The sequence below is a fragment of the Petaurus breviceps genome, unplaced genomic scaffold (assembly GCF_028583685.1).
Source record: "Petaurus breviceps papuanus isolate PSGF00001 unplaced genomic scaffold, PetGlider_PUasm1.0 79, whole genome shotgun sequence".
In the NCBI taxonomy this organism is placed as follows: domain Eukaryota; kingdom Metazoa; phylum Chordata; class Mammalia; order Diprotodontia; family Petauridae; genus Petaurus; species Petaurus breviceps.
The window spans coordinates 22,394,724-22,408,733 of record NW_027186523.1 but is presented as its reverse complement, the minus strand read 5'-3'; the positions used below and the strand labels follow the sequence as shown (position 1 = coordinate 22,408,733).

The 14,010-nt window shown below is 36.0% G+C and overlaps 1 protein-coding gene and 1 pseudogene across 13 annotated transcripts in view; both read right to left on the bottom strand.

The window, feature by feature from the left end:
• Positions 1–12,515, bottom strand: part of LOC138175715 (ribonuclease P protein subunit p25-like) — a 49,237-nt pseudogene extending 36,722 nt beyond the window's left edge.
• Positions 1–14,010, bottom strand: part of LOC138175870 (semaphorin-3A) — a 666,319-nt gene that overhangs the window by 469,772 nt on the left and 182,537 nt on the right. The gene's annotated exons all lie outside the window — the stretch shown is intronic.

Sequence of the window (14,010 nt, the reverse complement as noted above, 5' to 3'; positions counted from 1 at the left end):
TTGATGTGGTTTACAATAACTTGTTCTAAAGTTTTTAATTATGCATTACTTTTTTTCTAAGAATTTTGAAGAGTTGGTAAATCAACACAACATTAAAATATGTAAATACATAAAATTATCTGGGGAACAAGTGTTTACCAGTGTAGTGGTTAAGCCCAGTAACATTCCTGGCACCATGAGTCAAGGATTTTTAAATTACAGGGTGTGTGTACAGATTTCATATCTTATTGCACCAGGCTACCCTGATTTGGGAAGGTAGGGTTAATCCATTGGGTGGCTGCTTGCAAAAGAAAACTCTGGGGGATGAGCAATCTATGAGGGATACTAATCTGACCTAGTTCATGCGTGTAGTCCTCTCTGGCGTATAGAGGAGATTAGCATGAGGTTACTCAATATATCTATTAGGTAGAATTCAGACTTGACATTGGTCATGGGTGTAATGTAAGTTCTGAATCTGCTCTGGAATTCAGATTTTCTTAGTTATCTGCCAGATACAATACAAAAACAAGCTTGTTATACAGGATAAAGGAGAGAACACATGGTTGAAACAAAGCAAATGCCATATTTGGCTGACAAACAAATATGAAAGTGATCATTATTTACACATTGGTGTTCACAATTTAACAAACCAAAAATCTAGATTCTAAGAAAGTATCATTTAGTCAACGAATAGAAAAATGTGAAGGATTTCCTACTGAATTCACTCTTCTAAAAGGACTGACAAGTGTAACATTGTAAGGAATACTGGTGGTGTAATATTTTAAAGTGTATTTTTCTATTCCTGTAAAAATTAATATGTCTAGAGAGATAGGTTGAAGTATTATTTTAAAATAGTTATGAAGATATTCTGTGGACAAGCTTCATTGCTATTACAGGTCAGTTAAGACATCAACAATAGAGTTCTCCATATCACATGTTAACACTCCTACTGCAAACTTTAGGTTCAGTTTTGCATCATAGAGGGAGAACCAGCAGAGTAGAGAAAGTTTTGGGTTAAAATTCTGCCTCTAAAACATACTGGGTATTTGTCCCTGGGCAAGACACTTGAGACTTCTCAGGGCTCTAGGAAAATCTTTAAGATTCCAAGATATATAAGATGCCAACTTGAATTGGTAAGGAGAATTTCCTTCCTTGGGAGTTCTTTTTATCAATAAAATTATAGGTTTAATCCCTTGTATGATGCTAAAATTAAGGGATTGAGTTATTTACTTTGGACTTTTGGTTTTGATATGTAGACAAAGCATCCACATAAGTTACAGTGACATAGTACAATAAGTGAAGAAATGTAGAAGAGTGCTCTGGGAATTTTTCTTTATGATAGTTTCACATTAGAATGTGAACTCCTTTGGGGGCATGAATAGTTTTTGCCTTTCTATTATCAGTGCCTAATGCAGTGCTTGCCACATAGTAAACACTTAATAAATTCTTGATGACTGACTGACTATCCTTACTCTATAAAGAGACAGTATTGTCAGAGGACCAACAGATGAATCAGGAAGATCTACAGTCATACCCTGCTTCTGACATGTACTCACTGTGTGACCAAGGTCATGTCATTAAATATATCAAGTATCTCCTGAACCTCTCTAAAGTTACAGAGTTGTTAATCTGCATTGGTGTATGGAGTTTTCCACACTGGGAATCATCCACACTAATGAAATCCCAGGTCCAAACCAAATCCAAATAAAACATCTACAAAAGAGGTTTTTAAATTATGCCTATATGATGTCCACTATCATTGTTTAAGTCAGTACAATGAGGCCAAGAAAAGGGAATTAAATCCATTTTGGTAGCATAGACACTCTCCACTCCCCCCAAAATTAAGGGATTGAGTTATTTACTTTAGACTTTTTGTTTTGATAAGTAGACAAAGCATCCACGTAAATTACAGTGACATAATATAGTAAGTGAAGAAATGTAGAAGAGTGTTTTGGGAATTTTTCTTTATGGTAGTTCCACTCTGCAAATATGTGGAAACATATTAAATATAACTTGCATACATTGCCACTATGAAATACTTTTCTTATTCTTTTGTGAAAAACTATAAAAATTCAGAGCTTAAATTATGATGAAAATTTCTTTGAGAAATGTTATTAAAAACAGTTTTTATGGGGCAAAACTCATACCACCACGACCACCACCAACACCACCACTAAGGTCTCCATCTTTTTGTCAGAAAGTATACTCGCTTTTTTAGGCCTGGAGTCAGGAAGACTGGAATTCAAATATGGCCTCAGCCACTCATTAGCTGTCTGACCCTGGGCAGGTCAGTTAACCTCTATTTGCCTTAATCCACTGGAAAAGGAAATGGTAAACCAATCCAATATCTTTGCCAAGAAAACCCCATGGACAGTATTAGTATTCTATGGTTAATTGGGTTGAAAAGAGTTTTACATGACTGAATAACTGAACAACAACCATCCTGCTTCCTTCTTTACTGGAAAAATTCAGGCATTCCATTATGATCCCTCCTATCACACCTCTCAAAATCATTAGCAATGATCTTTTAACTACTGTCTCCATCCAATGGTCTTTTAATCTCCATCTCTCTAGACTTCAGCTTTTGACACTATTGACTATGTCCTGTTGTGGAATACTCTCTCCTCTTTCAGATTCCATCACTGTGAGATAGAGCAGTCTAGTTTAACTGCATCATTCATCATACGTGGGGAAGTAGAAGGAGATAAGCATAGAAAACTAGGCTGGAATCATATTTTAGTGGGCTTTGAATCCCAGGAGTTGAAGTGTGATAGGAGAAAAAGTTAGATATGCAGCAGATCTGAACACAGATTATAACACAAATGGTCATAAACAGATACATCTACATAAATGCACACATGAATATAAATATTTTATGCAATGGTATAATGTAGGAGGTTTGTATTTTTGATCAACATTCTTTTAACAGGGGAAAATTCTTTCAGTAAGAAGAAAACAGGAAGATTCATGTTTGAAAAGAGATAGAATGATATAAGAGAGGGAAAGCTCGTCTAAAGAATATATACAATTTTAGTAGTAAAGACAGGATCTAAATGCTTCCAAGTTTTAAAATTATTCTGTAGGATATTTCTTTCCCTCATGTGAATTATAAAGTACAAATAAAAAAAATGTGTATGTGGGACAGACTTTAGCAAAGTCCAGAAACATGCTACTTTTGATGGATGGTCTAACTCTGCAGGGCATTTCCCTTATTATATCTTTTTACATGAGATAATGTTCAAAATAGGATCAGTGATAGCAAATAGAATATGCACATATGTTTATCACAAAGGAACACTACTATCATCACTTGATGATTACAAAAAATGCTATCCATTTTCTGTTATTTTTCTTTTATTAAAGATTTGAAGATACATCTCCAATTTGTATATCTATAGAAGTTAGAATTATTGTTTAATATTTTTATATGTTTTTTTTAATTTTGGTGGTTTTTCCCAATTACTTCTTTCCAATTAGTCTTTCCATAAATGATAAAAACAAAGAAATGGCTACTCTAAAGGGATAATAGTTCAGTAAACTGCAAATGAGTTCATTAAATTTGGATTGGTTATATCAAAAGCCATCTACTTTTGGTGGCAGTTCATAGGCCTATGTTTTAAAAAAAAATGATTTGGGGATTTTCCCATGTGATTCCAGTGACAAAGATTTCCAATAGTAAAGGACCTTAGAGCTCCTCTGGCTCACAGAGCTGAAAGTAACCTTAGAGACTAAGCCTTTTGTTTTACATATTGGGAAACTGAGACAGAGTGAGGTTAAATTACTTGCTTAGGATCCCACAATCAGTAGCTGAGATGGGACTTGAATGTAGTTATCCCTGACTGTAGTCCAGTGCCCCATCCACTACATCATACTTTTCCCCCTGACCCCTCCAATCCATTTTACACTGAAAGGTCCAGTAATTTGAAGTCACAGAGTTAATAAGTGACAGAACTGTGTGAATAATGGAAAATGATGTTTACTAATTTTAATGGAGATTTCAGTGAAGACAAGTGAAAGAGAATCTCAAAATCTCTCAAATAAATCAGGAATCTAAAACACTGATATTGCTTTTTACATGAGAATTCATCATAGCATCATGCAGCAACACAAATTTAGAGATAGAAGGGATTGTAGAGAACACTGGGTCCTACTCCTTCTTTTTACAGACAAGGATTAGGAGATCAAGATCAGTTAAGTGACTTGTCCAGGGACACAGTAGGTAAGAATCTGAGGCAAAGGTTATTCCTGACTCCAAGTTTAGTGCTCTATCCAGTACCATGCTGCATCTTAAAAAATCTTCTAATTTCTCAAGAATTCCAATTTCAGTAATCAGTGTGTTTTATTTGAATATTTTTCTCAGCTGATGGAGATAACTTATCTCCTATCTGGAAAGGTATACAGTGAGCTGGCTTTAACCTACTGCCTAAGACAAGCTCCAAGACTTGAAAGAAGCATGTTTCTCACAGCACACCTAATTTTCTACCAGACACCTAGGAAGTCTAAGGTTATTCTGCAATTCTCTGGCTATCATTCAACATACATCAGCAGTGTACTAATGTTTTGGCAGCGAATAAGATAATGAACACAGGTGTGAGTGGCAGCACCTTCACTCCCCAAACAGCATGTTGCTTTTACCTTCCATGTTTCCACCTTGGCTTGGTGCCTCCCTCTGAGGGATTTTCCAGACCAAAAGCTTCCTGATAGCTTATCAGTGAGTCAGGTTCCCTCCCTGTTTTATCTGTGCATGTGCCCTGTCCTGGGAAGATAGCTAGCATAAAAAGGGGGGAAAGACATCTGGAATGAAAGATTTAAACATTTGTCTCATGAATCCAAACCTGATGACTTGTTGCTTTTTATCCCAAGTTTTTCTTACAGTATCATACTTCTAGGAATAGTAATATCTACTTTCCCAAAGCCCATGAAAACTTGTGTAATCTGGCTTCCATCCCCACCACCACTGAAAAAGACTCCCCACCTCCCCACCAAGGTAACAGATGATCTTCTTGCTAAGAACAATGGAAGTGTTTCTGTACCCATCTTCATTGAGTTCTCTTGTAAACAACTGACACTGATGACCACCCTTTGCTTTTTTTATCCCGTCTGGTCCCTTGCAGACAATGATACTGCACTCTGACTCTCTGACCACTCAGTTTTTCTTTCCTTTGCCAGAGAATCCTCCTTAAATCTGGATTTCCCAAAAAGTTCTAGTCTATATTTCCAACTGAAATGGACATTTCCAATTACCTGCTGGATAGCTCTACTGGGATACCCTATTGCCACTTCATATTCATTCAATTCCACGGAGTTGAGTTTTAACCTCAGAAACTATTTACCTCTTAATTCCCTACTTTTATTGACACATGCATCTGTTGCCTTTCCATACCGACTTTAGTGACCTTACTGGCTTAAGTGCATTTCATTATCATTATTATACAGATGACTCTCTAGCTCTGTACATTCATCCATATTCTCTTGAGGTACAGTATCATATGACCAGCTACCTAATGGACATTTCAAACTACATGCTTGAAAAACACCTCAACTCAAAATACAACCCATTATCTTTTCTCCAAACTGCATATTCTACCTAACTTTCCTATTTCTGTCTAAAATGCCAGCATTATTCTATGCACTTAAATTTTCAACTTCAGAATCAACCTCAACTCCCCACTCTCCCTCAACACACAGATCTAATCAGTTGCCATTTTTTGTGATTTTGCTTCCACATCTGTCACATCTGTCTGCCTTCTACTTTCATTATCACATATATTTAATAACTTCATAATTTCTTGGTTGGACTCTTTCAACAGCCTTCCAATGGGACTTCCCTTCACATATCTGCCTTCTTTTCATTCCATCATCAGCACATCTGCTGAAATGATCTACTTAAGGCACAGTTCTCATCTCTGATCCTATAACTCCCTTTATCAATAATTTCTAGCAGCTCCCAGTTCCTTCCAAGATCAAATGTAAGCATGTAAGTTTGACATTTAAAATGTTTTGTAATCTAGCCCCAATTTATATTTTCAAGTTTATTATGCTTTATTTTCTCAGGTTAAATTGACCTTCTTGTTCCTTATTTGCAATACTTAATTTCTCATCTCCCTGCCTTTGCCTCATTCTCCAAGCCTGCAAGGTTCTCCTTCCTCATTTCAAGCTCTTAGAATGCAGTTTCTTTAAAAGCTCAGCTCCTCAGGGTGGCTAGGTGGTGCAGTGAATAGAGCACAGGCCTTGGAGTCAAGAGGACCTGAGTTCAAATCTGGCCTCAGACACTTAACACAAAACCTAGCCGTGTGACTTTGGGCAAGTCACTTAACCCCAATTACCCTCCAAAAAAAAAAGCTCAGCTCCAGCACTACCTCTTATAAAAGTCCTCCCTTGATCCTTTGCCTGCCAAAGCCAAAAACCAATTAGCCATATTCTTTCTTTCTTTCATCTTTTGAACAGTTGCCTTGATATCTTCTAGAAAAATCTTTAAATTTTAAGAAATATTTTTATAATTTTTAAAATAAATTGTACATGTTTTGTGTGTGTGCATGCATGTGCAAATTCTCTTGAATTTGTACCATCCATCCTTTCCAATTTTACTGATAAATATTTTAACTCAAATGCCCATCTCTTCTTACTTAGACCTATTAATTTCTCCTTCTAATTTTAATGTTTGGTACAATGAAAAGTTCTTAAAAGACTTGGGTTCAAATACTTCCACAGTATACATAATGCCTTGCTCATAATAGATACCTACCTTCTAACATATGCTTACTAAACTGAAGGAATGTAGGAAGCCTCAACCTGAAATACATCATCCTACTGATGTGGAAATGTTTCAGAGAATAGTGAGAGTTATAAAAAGACTGATTTAGTATATTTTAATGGATACTAAAAGTGGAAAATCAGTTTAGAAGTCTTATTTGGGGACATGTTTTGGGGGGGAATGCCATTTTTATTTAGGATTATAACTTATGCCATTGCTATGCATCAGCCTCCAAAGTGTATAATTACAGAGATAGCCATTTCCAGTGACATTCATAGGGTTAGATCAGCCATTTGGTCAACAAAGATGCATTAAGCACCTTAGTTTATGTTTTCATTTCTTTTCCATTCTAATAATTTCTTTCTCTACACATATATCCCTTCTCTCTACTCATACAAATAGCACTGTAGTTCAGGTTCTCACCACTTTTCACCTGGGCTATTGAAACAACTGGTCTTACTTCCTCAAGTCTTACTTCACTGCAATCTATTCACCACTCAATTTCCAAGGTGATTTTCTGAAAGCATTGATTTGACCATGTTGCCACAGCCCCCTCTCTTTTCAATTAACTCCAGTAGCTTTCTATTACCTCCAGAATAAGATAAAACACTTTGTTTTAAAAACTCTTTACAATCAGGACCTGTCCTACTGTCCAAATCTTCTTATATTCTACTCCCCTCAATACACTGACAATTCAGTTGTATTAGCTTACTTGTTGATAACACATTACGTTCCATTTCTTATCTCTACTGTATGTATGTATGTGTATATGTATGTTTCTATGGATCAATGTTAATTTTTTCATTAAAAAAATCTGTTTTCTCCCCTTTTCACACCTCAATCCATTGGGAGAAAAAGAAAAAAAACAAATTCCTTATAATAAATAGTCATGAAAAATAAATTTCTTTATTGGTTGTGTTAATGTACAAACACACACACCACTACCCATGCCTGGAATGATCTTCTTCTCCTTTAACTCTTAGAATCCCTTGTCTTTTAAAACTAAGCTCAAAAACGACCTCTTTTCAGTGTCCTTTCCTAGTCCCTCCTCTCTTCCCTTTTCCAAGTGCTACTTCCACCTCTGAGGTTACCTTCCAACTACTCTGAATTTACCTCTCATATTGTCTTTCTAATACCAGGTAAACTTATTGAGATTAAAGGTTGTTTGAGTTTTTTCCTTCAAATTTCTAGTACTTAATACAGAACCTGATTCGTATGAAAATAATAAATATTAATAATATGCTAATAAATGCTTTCTGATAGACCAAATCTTTTGGCCATTCAACAAAATGACCCAACAGTTAAAGCTGGGGATAGTCTTATAATCTACCTCACAGAGTTGTTGTGAAGATCAAATGAGATAATTAATATAAAATATGCTGTAAATTTTAAAGCTATGTACATACAAAGACGTGTGTTTGTATGTGATGAGTTATTATTCATATTATTTTTTTCCAGGAGCACCATATCACTACAGCTTCTCCAATCCCAGGCCACTCTCACAGCTGATGAACATATTGAATTACATGCTTAATATCTGAGTACGTAATGCTAAAGTATTGACAAAAAAATTTATGAACAGAGCAACAATATAAAAATGTTTCATTTATAATATGTCAGTGAAAATGATTTATTCAATTAAATATCAACTTTTTGATTCTTAGAGATTTAACATGACTAAGCACTGTCTTAGAAAATTGACTGAGGTACATGTAACAATTAACTAGTTGCTTTTGAAAACTATTATTCCATACAAGTTCCAGTCATCCAACAAAATTATCTTTGGCTGCACTCACATTTTCCAAGAGCATTTCCTTGTTATATCCTCCTCCTTCTATCATTAACCACATCAACAGATTAATGAAGCATAAACAACTTGCCATCAATACCCACATGCTCAATTTATGAATACAAAATGAAGCTGTGGTGCTGTGGCGGACCTCATGCCTAATGTCTTAATCAGTTGTATTAACAAGTATTTATTAAAGGTCTGCTCTGTGCCAGACCCTGTGCTAAATATCAGGCATAAAGACATATCAAATGAGACAATCCCTACTCTACAATTAAAATTCAGTAGATACAATGCTGGACCTGAGCTAGGAAGCCCCAAGTTCAAATATTGACTCATTACTTATTTGGGTGTGTTAAACTGGGAGTTGTTATTTGACCTCTCTAAGCTTAAATTTCTCATATGTAAGATAGGGGTAATAATAGCACCTGCCCCACATTGTTAAAAGAATCAGGTAAGATCTATATATACATACATATATGTGTGCATACATACACATGTATGTACTATAGGTCTATGTATATGTATGAATATCACCTATTGTATTATTAAATATCAATTCAATGAATTGAATGAATATACAGTGCTTTGCAAGTCTTAAAGCTATATGTAAATGCTATTATTATTCTTGTTTCTGTTTAATGTAACACATGTACACATATTCATTCTACACAGAATAAATACAAATAGAATTAATGTAAATAAACATAAAGCAATTAAATATAAAGTAATTTGGAAGGGAGGGCATTGGTGTTTCAGGGGTTCAAGAAAGACAGTGAAGACTATGGTGCTTGAGCAAGAAAGACAATGTTTCAATGTGGGAAGAGGTGAGGAAGAAGTTCATTTGAGTCTCGGAGGATATCCATTCCCCTATTCACGACCTTCCTCCAATCCCCAAAAACTTTATCTGAAGACTGGTCTAGGAGACACCAATATATCTGTTCAAAAGATGATTTTTCAAAAAAAACAAAAGCCGTGCAGTTTTTGACATAGGTGATACCTAAAAAGTAGTTGCATAGTTCTAGTGAACAGACTTGAAGGGCCAGAACAAAACTTATGAACCCAAATGTTGTTGCTAGTTGTTGGGAGAGTGTGGGAGTGGGAGTGGAGAACACATTTGAAAGCTTGATATGTTACTTTCCAGCTTTGCATTCCACAGATGTAAACTCTTCACTGTGTCTTAGTAGCAATAGTTTTCATTTAGAAAGTACTTTCCAGTTTATCAAGGATTTTGTTCATACCTACACTGTTGGTGATATAGTATTATTTCCCTCATTTCACAGATAATGAAACTGTGGCTAGGAAAAGCTAATAAATTTGACCAAATGCTGTTATTATTAATTGGAAAAAAGTAAAAATAAATAAGTAATAAATGGATTGGGACTTTGTGTCCAATGATTTTTAAAGTGTAATAGAAACACATCTTCTATTAGTCCTTCAGATACTGACAATTGGATTTTATAAAATCAAAGCAAATATGAAGTTAAAATGGATGGAAATTGCCCAACTTCTACTTGCCTGATAAATAGATCTAATGACAGCAAGCTTGATTTCAACAGAACCTATAGCAATCTGGAAAGATAACAATACCAAAGTCTTCTGAGATATATAAACTATTGGACTCTTAGAATAAGGCCAGTAGATGGAAATCCACTTTTCAAATCTACAAAGAAAATGAAAACATGAACACATAACTAGCAAATACTGCTTATTGTCAATACAAATGACTAGGTGCCACCACCCATACACTTTTTAAAACCTGTTGTTTGGTTTCCAAGGATATATCCTCAAATCATGGATTGCAATAATAAAACCAGAAGATCAAAAAGATTCCAGCAATTTTAGTGTATTGGACCAATGGAAGAATTTAAGACAACTTGGAGTTTTGCTTGGCACATTTGGGAGAACAAGTTGGCTTTCTTTTGAAGCTTCCTGAGCTAGAAATTGGATTTAATATTGTATGGCAATAGGGTTTTCATTTAGGAGAAAGACTGCAGATTTTCTTTCTTTTTAAAAAAATTATTTATTTTTAGTTTGCAACATTCATTTCCATAAGATTTTGAGTTACATTTTTTCTCTCCCTGTCTTTCCCCTACCCCCACCCCAAATAACAAGCCTCCTGAATACCCCTTCCCCCAATCTGTTCTCTTGTATCCTTCCCCTTCACCCCCCCACTAACTTTCTAGTAGGGAAAGATGGGTTTCTATACCCCAGTACTTAAATGTTTGAGTTCTAGATTTTTTTCCCTTCTTCCTTCCTCACCCACCCCCACTGGGAAGAAAAGCAATTCAATATAGATTGTACATGTGAAGTTACCCAGATCACTTCCATAGTAGTTATATTGTGAAAGACTATATTTCCCTCCATCCTATCCTACCCCCCCGCTTATTCTATTTTCTCCTTTGACCCTATACGTTTTCAAAAATGTTTGCTTCTAACTACCCTCTCCCCCAATCTGCCCTCCCTTCTGTCCTCTCCCCTCTCATCCTCTACCCCCCTATTTTCCTGTAGGGTAAGATACATAATTGAGCATGTATGTTATTCTCTCCTTATACCAAATTCAATGAGAATCAGGTTGTCCCATTCCCTTTCACCTTTCTGCTCTTCCCCTCCATTGAAACAGTTTTCTCTTGCCTCTTTTACATGAGATAATTTACCCTGATCTATCACTCCCTTTCTTCTTCTCCCAATAAATTCCTCTCACCTCTTAATTTTATTTTTTAGATATCATCTCTTCATATTCAACTGATTCTGTGCCCTCTATGTATTCCTGAACATACAAATGCCCACACTCATATATACATGTATATATACATATATGTATACATATATTCCCTTCAGCTATTCTCATATTGAGAAAAGGCTTATGAGTTACAATGATTGTTTTTCCATGTAGGAATGTAAACAGTTCAACTTTAATAAGTTGCTTATGATTTCTTTTTCCTGTTTACCTTCTCGTGCTTCTCTTCCTTCTTGCATTTGAAAGTCAAATTTTCTGTTCAGCTCAGGTTATTTTTTTTTTATCAAGAATGCTTGAAAGTCCTTTATTTCATTGAATAACCATATTTTTCCCTGTAGCATTAAACTCAGTTTTGCTGGGTAGGTGATTCTTGGTTTTAGTCCTAGCTTCTTTGATCTCGGGAATATTATATTCCAAGCCCTGCTATCCCTTAATGTAGAAGCTGCTAGGTCTTGTGTTATCTTGATTGTGTTTCCACAATACTCAAATTGTTTCTTCTTGACTGCTTGCAGTATTTTCTCCTTGACCTGGGAACTCTGGAATTTGGCTCAATATTCCTAGCAGTTTTCTTTTGGGGATCTTTTTCAAGAGGCAACTGGTGAATTCTTCCAATTTCTATTTTGTCTTCTGGCTCTAGAATATCAGAACAATTTTCCTTGATGATTTCTTGAAAGATGGTGTCTAGGCTCTTTTTTTGATCATGGCTTTCAGGTAGTCCAGTAATTTTTAAATTCTCTCTCTTGGATCTATTTTCCGGGTCAGTGATTTTTCCAATGAGATATTTCACACTTCTATTTTTCCATTTGTTTGGATCTATTTTATAGTATCTTGATTTCTCATAAAGTCATTTGCTTCCAATTGCTCCAATCTAATTTTGAAGGAGTTATTCTCTTTAGGGGTTTTGAAATTCCTTTTCCATCTGACAAATTTGGCTTTTTAAGGCATTCTCCTCCTTGTTGGCTTTTTGGGCCTCTTTTGTCATTTGAGTTAGTCTATTTTTAAGGTGCTATTTTCTTCTGTGTATTTTTGGATCTCCTTTAGCAGGCTGTTGACTCACTTTTCATGATTTTCTTTCATCATTCTTATTTCTCTTCCCAATTTTTCCTCCACTTCTCTTACCAGTTCATATTCTTCTTGGAGACTTTTGATGCAGGAGTTCTGACTTTGATGTCTTCCTCCTGCTCTATACCTTGATGTTTTTTGTCCCCAAAAAAGGATTCTATTGTCTGTTTGTGCTTCTGTTGCTTGCTCATATTGGCAGCCAATTACTTGATTTTGAGCTCTTTGCCACAGTAGAACTCTGCTTCCAGAATGGAGAGAGCTATGTACCAAATCACTGGAGTTTTTGCAGCTGCTAGAGCTATTAGGTGGGTACGCTCTCTACAACTCCCACACACCCACCCAAGACTGTGATCAGGATCCAAGTAGGTCAAAGCAAGAGCAGTTACCTTCTGAATGGTCACTTGGTCCCCCTACAATCTGCAGTCCAGGAGCTCTGAAGCAGCCATGCAACAACAGCTGCAGCTACCATATCTCCTCTGCTTTTTGGCCCAGGTGTAGCAGCCAGACCATGTCCCCCTGTTCCAACAAAGTTCCACACTGACCTTTATTTTGTCTTTGGCATTTGTGGATCGAGAGGTCTGGAAACCACTCCAGTTGCTGGTGATTTACTCTTGTGAAGTCTGCTCCAGCCTCTGCTGGTCAGGGACACCCTGGGGCTAAAACCGAAGCTCACTTCAGGACTGTGCTTGGCTCCCAGTGCACTGCAATGGACCCTTCCTGCTAGCTTTCTGGGCTTCCTTCAGTGGGAAATTTGTTTCTCTCTGTCACTTTGTGGGTTATGTAGCTCTAAAATTTTAGAGTCATTTTTTACACATAGGAGGTGGAAGTTGGAGCCACATGAAAGTCCTATTTCTACTCTACCATCTTTGCTCCATCCCCCTCTAGATTTTCTTTATCTAATCCTAGGTTTCATTTTGAAATTTAGAATCACTTTAATACACCAAATAAAGGGGTGAAGTGACTCCCACTTAAGTTGATTCTTTAAAAGGTTTATGTGGTTATTCCTTTAACTATAGAGTATGAAATTGGTCCCTTAATAGTATTGGTTTATGACTTTATAGATTTCTAACTGAAAGGAATCAGATTGTGAAGAATGGTTTCATGTAATAGTATGTTCATGTGATGTCTACAGTTGCCTCCAAGGCCAAAAACATGGCCAGCCAAAAGGAAAGAAGAAAAGAGCCAAAATAAAAATTTTATGGATCCAAATATCATTGCAGTTTGTTGTGGAGTGGGAGTGGGGAACACACTTGAGAGCTTGTCATGTTACCTTTCAGCTTTGTACCTGGTAAGGAAGGGGAGGGAGGAGTAAAGAAGAGGGAGAGAGAGAGCAGGAGGGAAGAGAATGATAGAGGAAGAAGGGAAATATATCTTTCTGGGACAGCACAAAGGAAAAATAGAAGAAAAGGCAGACCAATTCTGGAGTTCATTAAAAAAAAAAGGCATGTAAATAAAAGTCTATTCAATATGACTGGCAAGAAGGCATTACCCTATCACTACTGAGGTTAATCATATTTTGTAATATCAAAAAATATATAATATGAACAAATGAAGGTCTGAATCTAGTGCTCAGGGTTTTTGTTTTTCATAAAGTTCTTTGTCTAAGTGGTTTGACTTATACACACACACACAGAGTTATCATAAACCTGATCCAACTGTTCTTTTCCTTTTTTTCACTGAATAACA